The sequence below is a fragment of the Theropithecus gelada genome, chromosome 3 (genome assembly GCF_003255815.1).
Source record: "Theropithecus gelada isolate Dixy chromosome 3, Tgel_1.0, whole genome shotgun sequence".
NCBI lineage: Eukaryota > Metazoa > Chordata > Mammalia > Primates > Cercopithecidae > Theropithecus > Theropithecus gelada.
In genome coordinates, this window is record NC_037670.1 from 1,063,335 (window position 1) to 1,082,816 (window position 19,482).

Here is a 19,482-nt window from a genome sequence, read left to right on the forward strand (position 1 = left end):
AATGGTGGCTTTGAAAAGGCAAGTGCCAGGTTATCAGCGACGGCGTATATCCATTTCTGGCAGTCAACTGACAGTTTCAGACACTTAGGAGGGAGCTTCCCGCGTGGGATGCCAAGAAGTCGGAGAACTATCAGACATCTGGCCATTAGCCCCAGTTCTATGCAGGGACTACACTGCGCATGTCCGAAGGGGCGTGTCAGGGGTGGGGCGAGGAGGAGGGGCGGTGCCGAGGGGGAGAGGCAGCCCCGAGGGAAAGAGCAGGGCAAGGAGAAGGGCCAGGGGCGAGGAGAAGGGGCGGGGGCGAGGGAAGGGGTGGGGCGAGTACCGCTCCAGGAAGAGGAGCGTTACTATGGCAACCCTGACAGGTTTGTGAGCAGCTGCTGGTCCCCTGCTGCTCCGTGAGAAATCAAACTTCTGGCAATGACAAAGCATGAAGACAGCATCTTAGGGAGAGGTAGTGACATAATTAAACGGTAAGACCAGCCGCCCTGGTCCCGCTGTCGCCCGGCAGGCAGGAAAAGTTTGAGAATAGTCAGGCTCCCGTTAGCATGGCAGAACTGCTCTGGACTCGGGGAGGTGTGGATTCGAGGGCGGGAGCTACGCCTGGCATACTGGGAGTTGTCATCTTTGATTAGCTTCCAGTTTTTTAATTGCAGGGCGACCGGATTACAATCCCAGCCAGCATGAACAGGGGGTGGTGCGCAGTCCTGAAGGGGGAAGCCGAGCTGTGCCGGCCTCGCTGTGCATTCTGGGAGCTGTAGTCTCCTTACCGCTCCCGCCCGTTGTTTCAAGCGCTTCGGGACTACAATCCCAGCATGCCCCGGGCTCGGGGGCGGGGCGCAGTTCTCTTCGCGAGAGCGGAGCAGCGCGCGCCTGACCAGGCTGACTGGAAACGGTAGCTCTTAACGGTTCCCCGCCCGTCGGTGGCAAGGCGGCTGGACTAGAATCCCAGCAGACGACATGCGAGGAGGCGGGCAACCCAGGAGTGTTGGGCAGAGCAGTGTGGACCTCGCCGCTTCCACAGCGATGCTGGCTACTGATCGCGGGCACCTCCTTGCCATAGGAAGTGAGTCCGGAGAGGGACAGGAGCCGGAGGTCCAGGCTGGGCGGTGAGGAGGGCGTGACGCCGCGAAGTGCATCTGCCCTTGTCCAACTCGGACGGGTGTGGTTCTCACCCCACTTCCCGCTGCTCTGCTGGGTTCCCTCTCCCACCTGCACTTGGGGTCTTTCCTGGGCGTTGCGCCTCCTCCAGCCCAGGGAGCCGCCTGCTTTCCTAAGCTGCTGTGGGAACCGGCCTGAGGTCTGGGCGCTGTCCATTGTGCCGCTACCCTCTTTTCTCTCCAGGCAGAGCGCAATGCAGCCGCTATGGGGAGAAATCTGCTGCCTGGCCCACCAGTGCACAAGTTCGGGGCTTTGCAGGGGGTGACATGGACTGTGGCTTCGTGAAAATGTCACCCTCACCAGCGCCTTCCTCGCGGATGTGGATGTTGAGGCGGCAGGGAGTGTCATTATTGGTTTACCCAGGAGATGTTAAGAGCAGAGGAGAAAATCTCACTTCCCAGGCGTGTGTCTTTGGTGCGCCATTTTCCACCAACCCATTTGGTGGAAAGTTCCCCAAATAGCTACCTAAAGATGAAGATGGTTTAGGCATTTTACACGTGACATCAATGGCCTCTTCTCAACTGAGGCCTGACTGGGCAGTGTCTCAAAGACACAGATGGCAACCTGATCCTCAGGAACAGGTGGTGCTCCAGCTTTGTGGGAGTGACTTTCAAGGTGTGGAGCGCTTGGGGCGTCTTTGAAACTCCTCAGGCTTCACAATTTTGCTTTGAGTGGAGTGTTCATCGCCCCGGGCATTCACGGAGGTACCTTTACTCTCTCGGGCTGATCTGTTTAATTTTTCTGTCTAGACAATGGAAACTTCTGGGAGCACTTTTAGTTTCGTGTAGCTTCCTAATCATTGAGTCCCTTAATTCCATATGTCCTCAGGGGCAGTTCCTTTGATTCTGGAATGATGCCAGCTTTTATGCTTTTATGTTTAATCTGTAAAAACCAAGGTGTTAATCTACATGAAAATAAGACCTTGTTCATATCACACATTACAACAGGCTTCATTTGTGATTCCTGAATGTGGGTTACTATTTTTAAAAACCCTTAAAACCCTGGTCATGGATATTAGACACTGTAATTGTACTTTGTAAAGAATTTTCTCCTTCAGGATCAATTACACTTGGGCTCAATCAACACCTTTGTAAATAAGGGAACAAGAACCGTGCAGCATCTATGGACGTGATGAGATGAAGTATGGGGAGACCACAGCACAACATTCTCTTCCCTTGTTTTCAGTAGAGTTTGTGGGGTCAAGTACCTGTGTTCCTCCCCCATCCCTCAATATTCTCATTTTACTCCTGACTATTCCCCCTTTAGGTGGGAGTTTCTAAATACATTTGTCCGCAAGTATGGTCAGGCTGTTGTAATGTGAGGGCATCCATCATCCGTCACCTTAAAGATGAATGGAGAGGGTTTTGTGATTTGTGTTCCAGAGGCACTGCTGTGGGGTGTGTAACTGCAAAAACAGGTGATCTCAGCTGTCCCCAGCAGCTGCCTCACAAGATTGGTCCTGATGCAGCCACAGCTGCTGTTCACAGAGCCAGGAGCTCCTTGCAGTTTGGTGTATTCTGCTGAGATTTGTGGCTCCGGCCCTTCTCTGCTCACCTCATTCCTGGTAGTGTCTACTCAGCTGCCTGGTTTGTTCCAGTGTTTCCTGGGAGCCTGTTGTGTAACTGCATTTCAGAGGGTCTTTAGCGATTCCACCCTCACTTCACCAGTCACTTTACACTGGCCATGCACTCACCTTCTTGTGGCCCTGTGTGTGTCCTCTTCAGTGGAGCTGTGAAGAGTTCTAGTTAGGGATGGACCTCATTCTCATGCACCTCAGGCTGCTTCGAAAGCTGATCATCTTGTCTTTGGACACATGGACATTATTCCTTTTGTGTATTTTGAAGTCTGACGCTTTTTTTTCTTTTTTTTTTTTTATAAATAATGTGAACCCTTGCAGTAACAGTAACAGTCACTTTTAAATACCTTTGTGAATTTAACTCTGGCAACAATTTGATGAAGTTGACATGCGGTTCCCATTTTATAGGTGAAGAAACTGACACTTGGAGAGGTAGAGTAGCTTTATTTACTTCATACAAGCTTTTGATGAATTTCAAGTCTAAACCTAGAAGTCTTCCTCTAAGGTATGACTGTGGCATATTCTTTGTGTTTCTCTGCCAGCGTCCTGAAGGGGTCCACATCCCATTTGGACTCTATTTTCTTCTTAATGACAGAAAACTTGCAGAAACAGGCCTTTGGTTGGGGAGAGTACTTGCTGGCACTTGGCTTTCCCTGTCCTTCGTCTTCCCCTTGGCAGGGCGTAGGTGATTTGAGGGAGCTGGAGCAGCGGTAGATCCTGACCACAACTCACTTGGAACGCTTGTTGTTATGTAAAGATAACACCCACTCACTTTTTGAGGTGTGATTTTTTTTGTTCTAATTATTCCTCTGGACTTTCTCTTCCAGGTTTGTGCTGTGCACTAACATGTAATTCAAATACTGATGAAAACAAAACTGGTGCCTTCCTACCAAGTGGTAACAATGCATATTTTTTTCTTTCTCTAATTATAAAAGAAATGCATGCTGTTTTAATAATGGTGGATCATAGAGATCTTTATGTAACGAAAGTTTCACATGTCTTCCTCTTCGTTCCAAACTCACTCCCTTGTTAGAAGGAATTATTATAGCTTGGTGTTTATTTTTTTGGACGTTTTCTATAAATTTATAAATACACATAAATTTGGCCAAGTGTGGTGGCTCGTGTCTGTAATCCCAACACTTTGGTAGGCTGAGGGGGGAGGATCCCTTGAGCTCAGGAGGTTGAAGCTGCAGTGAGCTGTGATCATGCCATTGCACTCCTGTCTGGGCAACAGAATGAGACCCTGCCTCCAAAAAAAAAAAAAAGAAAAGAAAAATACATGTACAGTTTTTGAACACAAATTGTATCATACTATTTTTTTATTTTGCTATTTCACAAGCAATATATCATTTACATTATTCCATATCAATGCACGAGATTCTATTTTTAATGTCTTAAATTTATTCCAAAGAATGGGTATACAAGATTTGTTTCACTGTTTATTCTTTGATAGAAACTTAGATTATTTCTAATTCCATCATTATTTAAAAATGCAGCAATAAGATACTCGTACATAATTTACTACACTGACAACTAAGCGTTCAGTTTATCTTGCCTTCTTTTAGTCAGACAATATGTCATGAGTTTATTTTATGATTTGATTCATAGGGAAATTAATGTTATGACTGGATAAAGTCAATTGTGAAGAAACTGCACTTTGAGATTGTCTATCTCCATATTCTGATGGAAAAGCGTGGAATTTAGAAGCATTGCTCGCTCCTTCAGTTTCTAACAAGTCAGTATTCTCACAGCAATTTTAATTTAAATGTTTGAATTGTTTCTCCTTCCCTTGTTCAGGATAAGTATGTTGTTTTTCTGTTTGTGAAACTTCTGGTCTGGGATATTTCAGCTGGGCTTTAGAGAGGATAACTCCCATATTGCTGTTGTATCTATTTCTCTTCAGCATCTGGCTGCATGTGGCAAAGATCATAGAATTAGACAAGGTCCTGTATATATTTTGGGATGAAAAATTCAAAGTAATCAACTCAAGACAGGAGTCTACAATTTTGATTCTTAACAAAAGATTTCCTTTGGTTTCCCCCAATCTTTATGATTCCTAAAAGAAATTCACCCAGGGTGAAGCATGTGGTTCTCTTGAATAATGTTTTGTTGGGGAGTTACATCGAGTTTCATGAGGCATACTGTTTTACAGGGTGTTTTTTGTGGGTTGTTTTTTTTTTTTTTTTTTTTTGTACTGCCTTTCTCCGATTCTATTGGAGAGTAATACTAGCTTCCTAAAATATACAGGGAAATGTTCCCTCCTCTGCTACTTTTAGATAATATTATACTCATAATGACAAGTTTTCTTGTGAAAATGCTCTGAAAAAAAAATGTAGGGTGGGCCGGGCAGGGTGGCTCACACCAGCACTTTGGGAGGCCAAGGCAGGCGGATCACGAGGTCAGGAGTTTGAGACCAGCCTGACTGACATGGTGAAACCCCATCTCTACTGAAAATACAAAAATTAGCCAGGCATGGTGGCATGTGCCTGTAATCCCAGCTACTCAGGAGGCTGAGACAGGAGAATCATTTGAACCCAGGCGGCAGAGGTTGCAGTGAGCCAAGATCGCACCACTGCACTATAGCCTAGGCAACAGAGCAAGACTCTGTCTAAAAAAAAAAAAAAAAAAAAAAAAAAAAAAAAAAAAAAAAAAAAACAAAACAAAACAGTGTTAGGTGCCCTTTCTCTTTTGTACTGGGTAATATTATTTATCTTGATTGGTATTTACCCATATACCTGCCAATGGTTTAATGAGCCCCCATCTTCTACTCACCAATCTTACCCCTACTTCAGCCACTCCTCCCTGCTTTTTGGTACTCAGCCCCATGTTTTTCTCTCCTCACATTCTCAACTCTGTCTCTTTAATGTGGGGACTTCCATGCGCTGCCTATATCCTCCCACCCTGCACTGCCAGGAGGCTCTGCAGGCTCTAAGCTGGGGCAGCAATGTGGTCCCCTCAGTTTCAGCCTCCAGACCACTGTCCTGTGCTCCTTGCAGTTGCTTCTAGTGTCTGGAAACATCTGGTTGATGTAGTTGGTCTGGCTTCCTATGTATCTGGTGCCAGAGGGAGTCTGTTTCTTGCTCTTCCACCATACAGAGAAGGCAAAACTCTGAATTGATTTTGAACTCAATTCTTGGTTACTTCTTTTGGACTGAAATACATTGTCTATTACTTTATGATGACATAAATATTGTAGCTTAGTTTGTGGCAGTTAGAATTTCATTTTTATTTATTGTTTTACAGGCCATGCCACCATGCCCAGCTAATGTTTTATTGTTTGGCAGAGACAAGGTCTCACTCTGTGGCCCAGGCTAGTTCCAATTCCTAGGTTCGCAAAATTCTCCCACCTTGGCTTCCCAAAGAGCTGGGATTATAGGCATGAGCCACTGTACTTGGCCAATAGTTAAAATTTTAGATTATTATGTACAATACTGTGATATGCCATATTTAACTTATTCAGAGACAAGGCTTTAATAAAAAATTTCTTCATGTTAGAATATTTTTCTTTAATTTTTTAAATCTGTTTTCTTTTTTTTTTCCCCTAATCTTTTTGTTCTAGCCTCAGTCACCTCGACCCTGAGTTTCCATGTTTCCATCCTGGGCAGCAGAGGCACCTCCATGGCTGATGGGCTTGTGGCTCTGTGTACTTGGAGCTCTTTCCAAGTAAGACTTTGTGACCAGGAGGCCTCTTTTCAGGACAGATCACCTGCATGTAAAACAAAGAGCCCTTCCAGGCCAGGAGTACTTAGCCAAAATCTTTTTGCTTTCACATTTTATTTTTGTTTGTTAGGTTTTTTTTGTTTTTGTTTTTGTTTTTGTTTTGAGACTGTGTCTCTGTTGCCCAGGCCAGAGTGCAGTGGCGCAATCCCAGCTCACTGCAACCTCTGCCTCCCAGGTTCAAATGACTCTCTTGCCTTAGCCTCTCAAGTGGCTGGGTTTACAGGTTCACACCATGGTTTCCTGCTAAGTTTTGTATTTTTAGTAGAGACGGGGTTTCACCATGTTGGACAGGCTGGTCTCGAACTCCTAACCTCAGGTGATCCACCTGCCTTGGCCTCCCAAATTGCTGGGGTTAAGAGTGTGAGCCACCACAGCTGGTGAGTTTTTGAGTCTTTATCCGTCATTGGACACAATAAACATCCAGGCACACAGATGTTCCCCAACATGTCTATGAGTTTAGAGACTGGACATTTCTTTTTCCAGTGATCCTGGTTCTTGACCTTCTCATTTAAGGTTTTGTCATCTCCTGGCAGCAGACACAAGGTCTCCTTAAGCCCTGTCAGTGTAGAGGGAGGGTCTTTGAAAAGCACCAGGTTTACACTGTGAGTGTCTCAAGATGCATCCACATTTCTCTGTCTCTTCCAGGCCAGTTCTTGGAGATACTAGGAAGCCAAGAGTTCCCTCCAAGAATGGAGATTCCTTGGAAGTGAGGTTCACCTTGAGTCAAGAAAGATGAATCACATGTGGTCAAAGGTCATTCACAGCCAGAAAGAAGAGCTGGGGCCGACGGGATTGTGGGGGTCCTCTCTCCCTCTCTCCCACCTGAAAAGCTACTGCTGCCTGCCAATCCTCTCAAGAGGAGACCTCTCTGGGCTCCAGCACCTAAAACAGACAAACCTGGGAGGATGCTTCTCTCTTCTGTGTCACACGTGTCCTGGAGAAAACCAGTGTATCTGAATGACCAAAGAAAAGTGTGAGAAAAAGTGCAAAATCTGTGCCAGGCCATTCAGTGTCTGGATGGGGCTCTGTGGTACACATGCATTCCAAGAAGACTGGAGAGTGCCAAGCCTGTGGGAAATGTCCCTCAGACCTGCCTCTCACACCTGGAGTATGACTGCCGGTCCAGGTTCATGATGCAGAACTGTCTTTAAAAGGTGACTGCGGATATGGAGAGAGGGATTTCTAACCCTGATAGAACATGACCAGCTGTTTCACTGGGGAAAGCCACATCCACCAGTGACATGCTGCTCAAACTGGCCCAGGACACACTCTACTACCTAAGGAATAAGCCCCACATTTGCTCTTTGTGAGTGAAAGGAGAGGGTGAGAGAGGAGAGGAGTGTCCGCACAGACATGAGAAGCCTGCAGATCCAGATGACCCCTTGCTGATCAGAATATGAAAGATTGACTTGTGAAAACAATGACCCCATAGCAGACAGATAAGCTTCTAGAGCAGGCTTCAACCATGCGTCATCCAGACCCACTGGCAGAGAAGTCTGCCCCCACTCTATGTTGATGGTCTGGGGGATACCATTACTGAGACAGATTTAAGAAATAATCTACCTGTTGGTGAGATCTGGATGGTCACTGTTGTGCAGAGACAGCAGTGTGCTCTCATCAGCTTTCCACAGGGCAGGCTGCGGAAATGGCCACTGAGAAGTCCTTTTGTGAATTCATTGTCCATGACTGCAGACTCACCATCAAATGGAAGAAGATTCCAAGCTCTCAAAGAAAAGGAAAAAGAGAAGGATGGAACTGCAGACTCTGGGATCCTGCCAGAGCCTATTTCAGTGCTGCCAGGAGCTCCTTCTCCCCCTGCAGCTCTGGTCTCCACCTTGGAGCCTCCTTCCAAGGAGTGAGACTACCTTTCTGACTTTTTCTGACCATAGAAAACTTTTCTGACTTTTTCTGTCCTTGGCACCTGCTGAGGACGGCAGACCCAGGGACCCAGTCTCCTGGGCCCATTCTTGCCCAGCTTCTTCTTGATCGTGTGACTTGAAGGCATTCTTGTGCAGTGGAAGCAGGGCCCCAGGACCATGTGATAGATCGATGGTCTCTGGCTTCTGCCCCACTGATGGTCAGATGGTGGCCACTCAGGGTGTGAGAGCCCAGCCATTGCTGCTTCCTTGAGTTGAAGAGGTTGGAGGCTGGTCCACCTGCTCCTATCCCACCCTCAGCGATGTGGATGGTTGCTCCTTGAGCCTGGTAATGTCTCTGCTTTGGCCTTGCCAGGCATGCCCTGACTTGGAGGACCCTGTGTACCCACACACTACTTTAAGGGGCTTGCCCTTCCTTGGGCCAAATTCTAATTTTGGCCAGTGCCCCGGGAAGCTCAGTCCCCTGTTTCGTTATCTTGGCTATTTCTGGGGCTCCCATGGTTCTCCTGGGTCCCTTTTCTCCCAGGGCTTGGGCTGGGCTGGGCATCTGTAGGTCTGGGATGTTTGCCCTGTGAGTGAGGCTCTGTCACACAAGTGGGCAGGCATAGGGACATGTGATAGGCACTGGCTGGCTAGGGCTCTGCAGATGCCACAGTCCTTCTGCCCTCCAGCAGCCTCTGAGTTCAGCTTCCCCATTGACACTGATTTCACCCAGCTGAGGAGCTGTCTGGGGTTGTCTGGGTGCTGTCTTGGCTCCTTTAAGGCTGTGCAGCTCGGTGGCCCCTGAGAAAGGTTAGGTCCAGGTGCCACCATGCAAGGGGAGTATCTATGGCCCTGCCGCTGGGGTTTCGGTGGGCTGGGCAAGGCCTGGTTGTGGGGGCCCTGATGGGGTTCAGGGCCAGGGCCTGTCCTATGGTCCTGGGGGTGTCCAGGGAAGATGAAAGAACAAGGGTTCAGCATCCCTGCTCAAAGCTGCACTGTGGACACCATGAGCCCCAGATGTCGAGATCCATGGGGAGTTTGGGAGAGAATTTCAACACAGAACTCACCAAAAATCCCATGGTCTATCCTGAGATGGGAACAGACTTGCCACATCTTGAGCCACTGGGCCCCCAGAGAGTGACCTGCTGTCCTGGGCTCTACAGAATTCTCATGCTGCTGGGCCTTGGCCTCAGGTCAGCTTCTGGGCTTCTGGAGCTGGGCTGGTGGGCCAGCCTGTCCCCCTTGGGAAGGGTCTCCATGCTGAGGGACACCCGCAGAGGCCTGGGTGCCACAGACACTTGCTCCAGAACCAGGGCCTTCCTAGGGATCTTTGTATATTTAGCTGAATGGAAAGCAAACTTGGTCCACTTCTCCCCCAAACCCATCTGACCCTTGTACAGTTTGGGTTTTTGGAGTCTTGGGGTCTCTAGGAACCCACCTGGTCTGACACTGAAGAAACACTACAGGCTGCTGATCCCACAGTGAGGGGTGTGTGCTGCCTAGGGTATGGGCGCTTGTGAGGGTCCTTACTGATTTCACAGTGATGGATGTGTACCACCTGGGATATGGGTGCTTGTGAGTGAGGGTACCTGCTGGCTCTCGTGAGTGAGGGTCCCTGCTGATCCCACAGTGAGGGGTGTATGCCCCCTGGGGTATGGGCACTTGTGAGTGAGGGTCCCTAGTGATTTCACAGTGAGGGGTGTGTGCTGCCTGGGGTATGGGAACTCATGAGTGGGGACCCCTGTTTCTCTCTGGCCCTGTTGGTGCTTGCAGCTGTGGGTGTGGGCTGGCACAGATGGGACTGAACCCTCTAGGGCCCTCCAGGATTCTTCTAGGGCAGGAGGGGAAGGGTGTGGTGGGGGGTTTGGAGGGGTCTTGCCCTCATCCCCTGCCCTGTTACTGAGGTGAGTCCAACACCTGCCCTGGGGCCCAGCTGGCCTGTTTTTAGAAGCTTCTTAGAGAAGGAAGAGGAGGAGGAGAAGGAAGGCCTGGGGAGCAGGGATGGAGGGTCCTGGGCACTCCCCACTGTTTACTGTCTTAGATGGTGACTCAGAGGAGACCTGGTGCTCGAGACCACCTGGGGAGCATGTCACAGTGCATCCTTCTGAGCTCAGCCATGGAGGCCTAAAAGTGCCTGAGAACCACATCATCATCCAGAGCCCAGGTCTGGGACAGTGCGTCTTGGGAGAGCTCCCACAGGACAAACAGGAGAGCTTCAGGAGAGGGTCTAGGTTTGGGGCTGGGCATCAGGCCAGGGGGGGGTCTCCTGGGAGGGGTCTGTGCCTTCACCCTGTTTCTGCCCTGGGCACATTGCACTGGGCAGTGCTGGGTCCTTTCTGGACACCCCTGGGGACCAGCTCTGCACAGGAGGCAACGGATACAGGAAGGTCTATGCAGGGACGTGCTCGCCACACTCCTGCCTTTCATCTGAGTTGTGTCAGGGGTGGGTTCAGTTTCCAGGAGGACTCATGGTGCCCTCTCCAGCCCACCAGAGTTGGATTGGTTTGGCCCTCCCTCAGGGCTAAAGCGGAGGGTCCTGTGGGCAGTGTGGGTACTGCCCTTGAGCCAGGTTTGATGTGCTTGTGTGCTCCCCCAGCACCCTCGGGCACGTGAGGACCGGGTTCTGTGCACTTTCAATGCCATATGTGCCCTGGCTGTGAGCATGTGCTTGCCCTGCAGAAAGCAGATGTACCAGAGCCTCAGGATGAGCTTGTGATTAGCTTGAAGTAGGAATTTATGGGGACAGCAGGCATGGGAGGACCTGGTCCTTCAAGGTGGAGGGCTGGTGGCCTGAGCAGGGAATACTAGAACCTCAGTCTGTGGTGCTGGGGGCCCCCTATGCATGGGATGAGACCTCCCACAGGCTGGATCAGATAAGGTCTTGCAGCTTCTTATAGGGGTGGTCTCATCTCCATCAAATGTGGGCCCTGAAAGAAGGGGCTCCCCAAGTACTCTCCCAAGATGAGTCTTGGCCCAGGATGCCGGCCCTGAGTCCCAGCCCCAGTCGTGTGATGCCCCCTCTCAGACAGGGCATGGTTTGTGTGCCCTGCAGGGACCTGCTTCTGCCTCCTGTGCAGAGAAAGGGAGCTGGGTCCTTCTGGAGGAGCCAGACCCCTCAGCTGGGGAAGCCAGGCCCTGTAGGGCAGCAGGGTCTGTGGCCTGGGGTCTCCTCTGCACACTTGTCCCATCAAGCACTGTAGGAGTCATTTTAAGGTGATAATCTGGGTACACAACATTTGCTTGTCTTCATGGAATGAGCAGAGGTGTTCAGAGCCCCCTGGACTGCTCTGAAAACCTCAATATTCCAGGCCCCTCTGCAGACCCTTCCCAAGGCCAGAATTCCAAGCAGTTGGCTGGGCTGTCACCCTCTTCTCTGAGACACTACCCTTGTCCTGAGACCTCCCTATTGCCCCTCAGATGCCCCATCCCTCCAGAATGCCCACCTCCCCGGGGACCCTCCACGCCCCACACGCCTTACTTGATGCTGCAGCGCTCTCTGAACAGGGTGTGGCTTATGAAGGTGTGGCTCACATCTAGGTCATTCTGGTGCACATTCACTGAGGACATCTGGGCCTGCTTCATTTTCTGTAGAGTACGGCCAAGCCTCAGAACAGACACAAGACTCACTGTCAAAACTGCTGTCATGAAACAGTGGTTCTGGAAGGAAAAGAGGCTTTTTCTGCAGAAACTTCATTTCCAAAGCCAGGGAAAATCAGCAGTGTGCAGCTCACCTGTGTTGCCCACGCCACTGTCTGCCCAGGATTTGTGACTGACCCCTTCTGCCCCCTTGGGGTTGACTTTCCCTCCATCTGGGTAACTGGGCTTCTGACACATTCTGGCCTATGCATCCTGCTCTGGCTGGGACTGGAAGGACCAGACCTGGTGTTTCCCTGGGTTCTTGTCCTTCTCCTTCTTGACATTCAGTAGGGGTGACCATGCTGGGCCCCAGACCTCTGTGAGGATTCCTTTGTAGACCCAATAAGACATCTGTGGACAGACGAATGCTCTGGTGAGACAGGCCTCAGGGTGACCCCAAGGGGGATCCAAACCTAAGGATTCTGGAAGTTTCCAGCCTTTGGCTCCACGATTCCTCAGGGGAGGTTTGTCTACCTAGGCCTGGGCCTCCCTTCCCATGAATAAAGAGTGAGCAAGAGCTCAGGTTGTGAACTCTGATCGGGATTTATTCCTTCCTTTGGGGTGACCAGAAGGTGTTCCTGTTCCTGGCTTAGAAGTGGCCCAGGCTCCGGTATCAGATTCCTCCCAGCAAGGTGATCCTTGCAGGGATGGGCAGGAGGGCTGGGGACCAGGCCTGTTGTCCTTTTGGTGAGGAAAGTGTACCCTTCTCTGTCTGAAAGGCAGGCAGCACCAGGCAGCAACAATGGGCACCTGTCCTAAACACTGAAGAGCGGTCACGGGGGACACTCACTCACCGCTGTGCCTTCTTGCTCTTCCTAGATTTATTCCAGTTGTTAAACATTCATAGCCATTTATCTGTGCATCTGATGCCCTGATATGTTTGCTGTAGATAAGAAGTGATGGAGTGAGCTGAGCTGCCAGGCTTCCTGTTCTGATTCTTGGATGCTGGGTCATGTGCTTAGGGGACCCAATGTGACTGAACTGGAAGGAGCCAGAATAGGACAGAACCCAGCCCCTGAGGAGTGGGCACTGGTGGCCTGGCCTCATGACCACAAGACACACTGTTTCCAGGGCACGGACAACCTGGGCTTTGATTGGGTCTTGGCCTCCAGGTAGGGCCCTGGTGGGCAGCGGGCAGTGACTCCAGAGACACTACTGTGATTCTCGGTGGTGGCTGTGGTAAAACACCTGCAGGGCTGGAGTTTAGTGTGAGATTCAGCAGGAGCTGTGGCCCCTCCCAGTGACAATGTGTCACTCCCCCTCACCAGCAACCATGCCCACAGGCCACGGCCTCTGCCTCATCAAACCCCCACCAAGTCACCCATCTATGGAGCAGCTTCCATGCAGCAGGATCAGGCTCTTACCTCCACCTCCAAAGCACAGACAGGGGCAGGTCTGTCTCACTGTAAGGCTGCGAGGAGAGCTGAGGACCTGGACCAGGTTGGGGGCCATCCCCTTTCCTGAGCAGGTCTCAGGGAAGGACCAGCCCCATCCTCATCTGACCCAGGTCTCAGCCCAGGAGACTGCATAGGGAAGAAAGAACAGACAGGGCCTCCATGCTGGCTGACACTCAGGAGGGGCTGGAGCGATGGAGCAGAGGGAGCACAGGGCCAGGCAGAGGCTGCTTAGGATCCATGGGGGATCAGGCTGCACAATGGGGCTGCCCCTCCTGGGCTGCAGGCAGCATCCCCTATGGGAGCTGAGAAAGTCCAGTCCTGAGATGGCACAGGGCTGCTCAGGGGTGTGTGGCTGGGCCCTGACAGCAGTCTCCCAAAATGTGACTATATCACCAAGCTGAGTTCCAGGAATGCTGAGAAGTGCCCAGAACAGCAAGGATGCACCTGGAGCCCATCCTATCTAATGGACTCTGACCATCCCGCGTCCACCTGCCTCTCCTGCATATCGGCCACCACCCGTTCCCTTTTCCTCATTTCTCCATCGTGACTGACCCAGAGGCTGTGACCCTCTCTCCAGCCCCAGTGGCCCTTCTTTTGTCCTGTCAGAGCCCCTAAGCAAGACTCCCCAGACCCATCCACATGCCTGGCTTGTCCACTTACTAATTGTGCTGCTGTGCACTGCCGGGGTGGCACCAGCGGCAATGAGGGTAACTGAGGGCCCCACAGGTGACCAGCTTGGCCCTTTACCCCATCCCTAGCCTCAGGGGGTTCTCAGGGCTGTCAGCCAGCAGCCCTCGTTTGGGGCACCTGGCTGTCCTCCTCCCAGGAGTTCTGACTGAGCGTCGCCCACCTGTCCTCTGTCCGTGGTGCTGACCAAGCCAGCAGGTAGCAGGTCCCCAGAGGGTGCTGCTGAGCTTTGGGGACTGACCGAGGCTCCCCTGCTGAGGGGTCCCAGGTGAGTCACTGCCCCTGGTTCTACGTCATCTGCTGTCCTCTTCAGCACCATCCACCCCACCCCAGGCCGGCTCCATGCAGATGCATCCCCGAGTCACCAGGCTCAGGGTCCTCTGTTGTAGGATGGAGATTGCTGTACCTGCTGTACACATTCATATTTATTGTGTGAATTAAAATATGGAAGCTAAGTAAATGAGGACTTTGGTTTGCATTTTCCTGATGATTACTGATGTTGAGCACTTGTTAGCCATTTTTATATCTTTTTTAAAAGATAAATGTCTATTCAGGTTCTTTGCTTGTATTTAAATCAGGTTATTAGATTTTGGTGAGTTTTCTCTCTTTTTTTCTATTCAGTTGTGTGGGCTTCTTATGTATTTTGATTTTAACCCCTTATGATATATATTGCTAGCAAATATTTTCTCTGAGGTCATAAGCAGCTTTTTAATTTCATTGATTGATTTCTCCTGTGCAGAAGCTTTAGGATTAGATATACTCCTACTTGTATTATTGTTGCTTGTGCTTTTAATGTCGTATTTAACAAATTATTATCTGAACCAATGTCAAGGAGCTTTTGCCCTGTGTTTTATTCTAGGAGTTTTACAGTTTCTGATTAAATAACAATGGGCTATCAGCTCCCATCTGTTAGGATGGCTGTTATAAAAAGGACAAGAGATAACAAGTGTTGGTGATGGTGTGGAGAGAAGGGAACCCTTGTTCACTGCTGGTTAGAATGTAAGTTAGTACAGCCATTATGGGAAACAGTATGAAGGTTCTTGAAAATCTAAAAATAGAACTACATATGGCTCGACAATCCCTCTTATAAATTATATATCAACAGGAAATGAAATCAGCATCTCATAGAGACATCTGCACTCCCTTCTTCCCCATGACCCACCGCAGCATTGTTCCCAACAGCCAAGCCATAGGATGAAGTTACTGTGCATTGATGTACGAGTGAAGAAAAAAATTGTGGGGGAGGTGTTTGTGTGTATATGTGTGTGTGTGTGTGTAATATATAATAATAAAATATTTTTCAGCTTTTAAAAAGTTGAAGATACTGCCATTTGTGATAACATAAATGAACCTGGAGGATAATAAGCTAGTGAAATAGCTTAGGGAGAGAGAAAAATACTGCATAATTTCTGTTATATATGAATCTTTAAAAAGATTAAATACATAGACACTTGATAGAATGATGACTTGGGGGAGAAGAGACACAAGTCAATGTTTCAGTTATATAAAATAAATAAATCTGGAGGACTAAAGTACAATTTAAAGGTTATAGTTACTATTTTTATATTATACACTAGTAATTTCTGAACAGGGTAAACTTTAGGTGCTTTGACACCAAAAGGAAACTACATGAGTTCATGCATATGTTACATTGTTTGACCGTAGTCATCATTGATATGTATATGTATATGTATAATTATGGACTCATTAAATTTAAATGCTATAAATAGGTAACAAAGAATAAAGTTAATTGGAAAACTTGCATCATTAGATTTGATTTTGCCTAAATGACAAACTGAAACTGCCTCCTAAATATTAATATTTGTACATCGCATAAACTTCATATATTGGAAATATGTTTACAGAAAAGAAATTATAAATTTTAATAAACACAGAATGACACAGTAAATGCAAAACAGTAGAAAGAGATGAAAATATGATGAATCAGAGTGGTTAATGCCTAGATATAATTAATGATGTGTTAGGAGCAATTTCAAGCCACTTACACATAGATTTAATGCCAAAGAGTTTATGTGTACACAGAGATTAATAAAGTAAAAAAAGATACATTTACAATGATATTAATTGATATTAAAATGATTATGGAAATCAACTGTCTGGTATAGAAAAAATAGAGTGTTAAGTAACTAGTAGAAAGTTTGAAACTTTATTAGCAAGTTAAGTGAAAAAGTGATCAGCATTTTTGAGCACTAAACAGAGGATGGACATAATTTTTCTTCCTTTCTTTCTCTCTCCTTCCTTCCTTTCTTTCTTTCTTTCTTTCTTTCCTTCTTTCTTTCTTTCTGTCTCTCTCTCTCTCTCTCTCTTTTTGTTTTTTTTTTTTAGATGGAGTCTCTCTCTGTCGCCCAGGCTGGAGTGCAGTGGTGCGATCTCGATCTCCGCTCCCTGCAAGCTCCGCCTCCCGGGTTCACGCCATTCTCCTGCCTCAGCCTCCCGAGTAGCTGGGACTGCAGGCACCCACCGCCACCCCTGGCTAATTTTTTGCATTTTTAGTAGAGACGGATTTCACCGTGTTAGCCAGGATGGTCAAGATCTCCTGACCTCGTGATCCACCCGCCTCAGCCTCTTAAAGTGCTGGGATTATAGGCGTGAGCCGCCACACCATGCCCATAATTTTCCAATACCAAGAAAATCATTTGATATTACAAGGTTTTAAACCTAAATTAGTGTCTTTAACTTCACAAAGGCAGAAATCCTCTAAGTAATGTTTCCTGAACACTTTAAAATGACAATAAATATTAAAGTGTAACCAACAAGTAACGTGTAGCCACATGCAAATTTCCTTTTAGATTGCTTTATTATTTTCTAATTTTATGTGAATTTTTATTTTAATAGGTTTTTGGGGAACAGGTGGTGTTTGGTTACAGGGATAAGTTTTTTAGTGGGGATTTCTGAGATACTGGTGCAGCCATCACCCGAGCAGTGTACACTGTCCCCAATGGGTAGTCTTTTATCCCTGAGATTGTTTTAAATGACATCTAGATTAAATAGAACATTCAAACTGAGATTACTTTTACAGCACCAGAGAAATGCTAAGGAGGAAGCTTTGTGACTGAAACCAAAATACCTGAATTTATATATTTAATTCCACTAATTAACATTCTTAACTTTATAGAAAAACAGCAATTCTCCCCACATGCAGGAGTTATGCTTTAAAATGGAGCATGATCACTTTGGATATTTGTCCGAAACATAAAAATTCTTCCAAGTATTAAGAAAATATTTGGGCCTGAGCAACCTGAAAAATGGAGTTGTCATTAATTGAGATGTGTAAGCCTCTGAAAGCTTTCTTGGGGGAAGATGGGTAGCTTCATTTTGGACATACTATACACACACACACACACACACACAAAATATATATATTATAAATATCACATATATATGTATATATTTGAGACAGAGTCTCACTTCGTCACCCAGGCTGGAGTGCAGTGGAGCGATCTCAGCTCACTGCAACCTCTGCCTCCCTGGTTCAAGCTATTCTCGTGCCTCGGCCTCTGGAGTAGCTGGGATTACAGGCACGGGCCACCATGCTTGGCTAATTGTTTTTGTATTTTTAGTAGAGATAGGGTTTTGCCATGTTGCCCAGGCTGATCTCAAACTCCTGCCCTCAAGTGATCTGGCCGCCTCAGCCTCCCAAAGTGCTAGGATAACAGGCGTGAGCCACCACGCCTGGCCCTGGACATACTAAATTTTAGATGCCTATAATAAATGCAGGTGGGGATGTTGAGCAGACAGTTGGATGAATGAGTCTGCAGTGCAGGGGAGAGATCTAGGTTGGAAAAGTAAATGTGGACCTTGTCAGCATACTTGCTGTCTGATACAGTAGCCACCAGCCACATGTGACTATTGGGCACCTGAAATGTGGCTAGTCTGAAATGAGACATGCTATAAGTGTAAAATATTCACTGGATGTCAAAGACAATACAGAAAAAAAAACTGAAATATTTTATTAATAATTTTGAATATTGATCACATGTGGAAATGATATTTTTGGCTATACTGGATTAAATAAAATACATTATTAAAATTGAAAAAAAAGAAAATATTTATACTTCACAGTAATGTTAGTGTATAATACATGGGCATTGAGATGTTTCAAATGAGAAAAATTGAAATTTCTCATGGGGTACTGTTATACACAAAATATTTATGTAAAATTTTTTACTCATATATGCATGTGGACATTTGATGTTTTAGCACAGAATAACATATTCTCAAAGGTCATTTAATGTAGTAAATTAAAAATCTTTAAAGTTTACAAGAATTTTAAAACTGCTCAGCGGAACTGATAGAAAAATATGGGAACTTCCCAGGAACAGAAGTGAATCAAGAGGCAAATTCACAGGAGTCATGAAAGCGAGAAGTTAGAACTGCCTTCAGGTACAGTTCTGATTGCAGGGCTGATTACACAGACCTCAAGCCTGTGAAAATCGTCCACTCTGCCCCTTGGAATATACAGAGAAAATTTCTAACCAGGGCCATCCCAAATGTGAGATCTCTATAATGTAAGAACCAAATTATAAATTATGAAGCACACAAAATAAGCTACCCCAAAAAAGGGTAAGAAGAAATTATACATCACATAAACTTCACAGATTGGAAACGTATTTAAAATAATTAAGTAACAAATGGGGAAGGAGAATATCAAAATAATTTTGAAAACACATGAAGTTCTAAAGCAGGCACTGGGGGCAGTGGCTCATGCCTGTACTCCCAGCACTTTGTGGGGGCCAAGGCAGGAAGATCACTTGAGGCCAGGAGTTTGAGATCAGCCTGGGCAACAAAGCAAAAGCTGTCTCTACAACAAATAGACATAAAAATATAAGCCAGGCACAGTGGTGTGTGCTTGTAGTGTCAGCTACTGGGGAGGTGGATGTGAGAAGGTCTCTTGAGACCGGGAATTTGAGGTTGCAGTGAGCTATGACCACCACCGAACTCAAACCTGGGTGACAGAGAGATTCTTTCACACACACACACACACAAAAAAAACAGGCATATTTTGCAAAGACTCAAATTGAACAACTGAAACTTAAGTAAATTTAATATACAATGTATGGTTTAATTATTAGACCAAGTTAATAACAACAGGATTAGTGAACTAGAATACTGAGATGAATAAATAAGAGAACTACAGAAAAACAAAATGATCACAATACAAACATGATTTTACATGTACAAAGAATAAAATGAAATGAAATCAAATACATTGGTTTCACTAGCTTACATACAAATAACAAATCACACTAATAACAAATATTTATAAATTTCTGAAACAGAATATCAGATGGGAACCCTTGAATGCAGAAGTGTATTGTGATTAATAGTGACCACCAATAAAAAATACTCAACAGAAATAAAAGTCAAGCTGCATAACACCAAAGAAAAGAAAAAAATTTAAAGGCATGAGAGAGAAAAGAAGAGA

At 47.0% G+C, this 19,482-nt stretch overlaps 1 long non-coding RNA gene across 1 annotated transcript; it reads left to right on the top strand.

The window, feature by feature from the left end:
• The first annotated feature begins 855 nt into the window (after positions 1-855).
• LOC112621047 lies at positions 856-9,696 on the top strand. Its single transcript, XR_003118648.1, has 3 exons — positions 856-1,066; positions 4,346-4,472; positions 7,103-9,696. It is a non-coding gene; the product is annotated as an uncharacterized LOC112621047 (long non-coding RNA).
• The last annotated feature ends 9,786 nt before the right edge of the window (positions 9,697-19,482 follow it).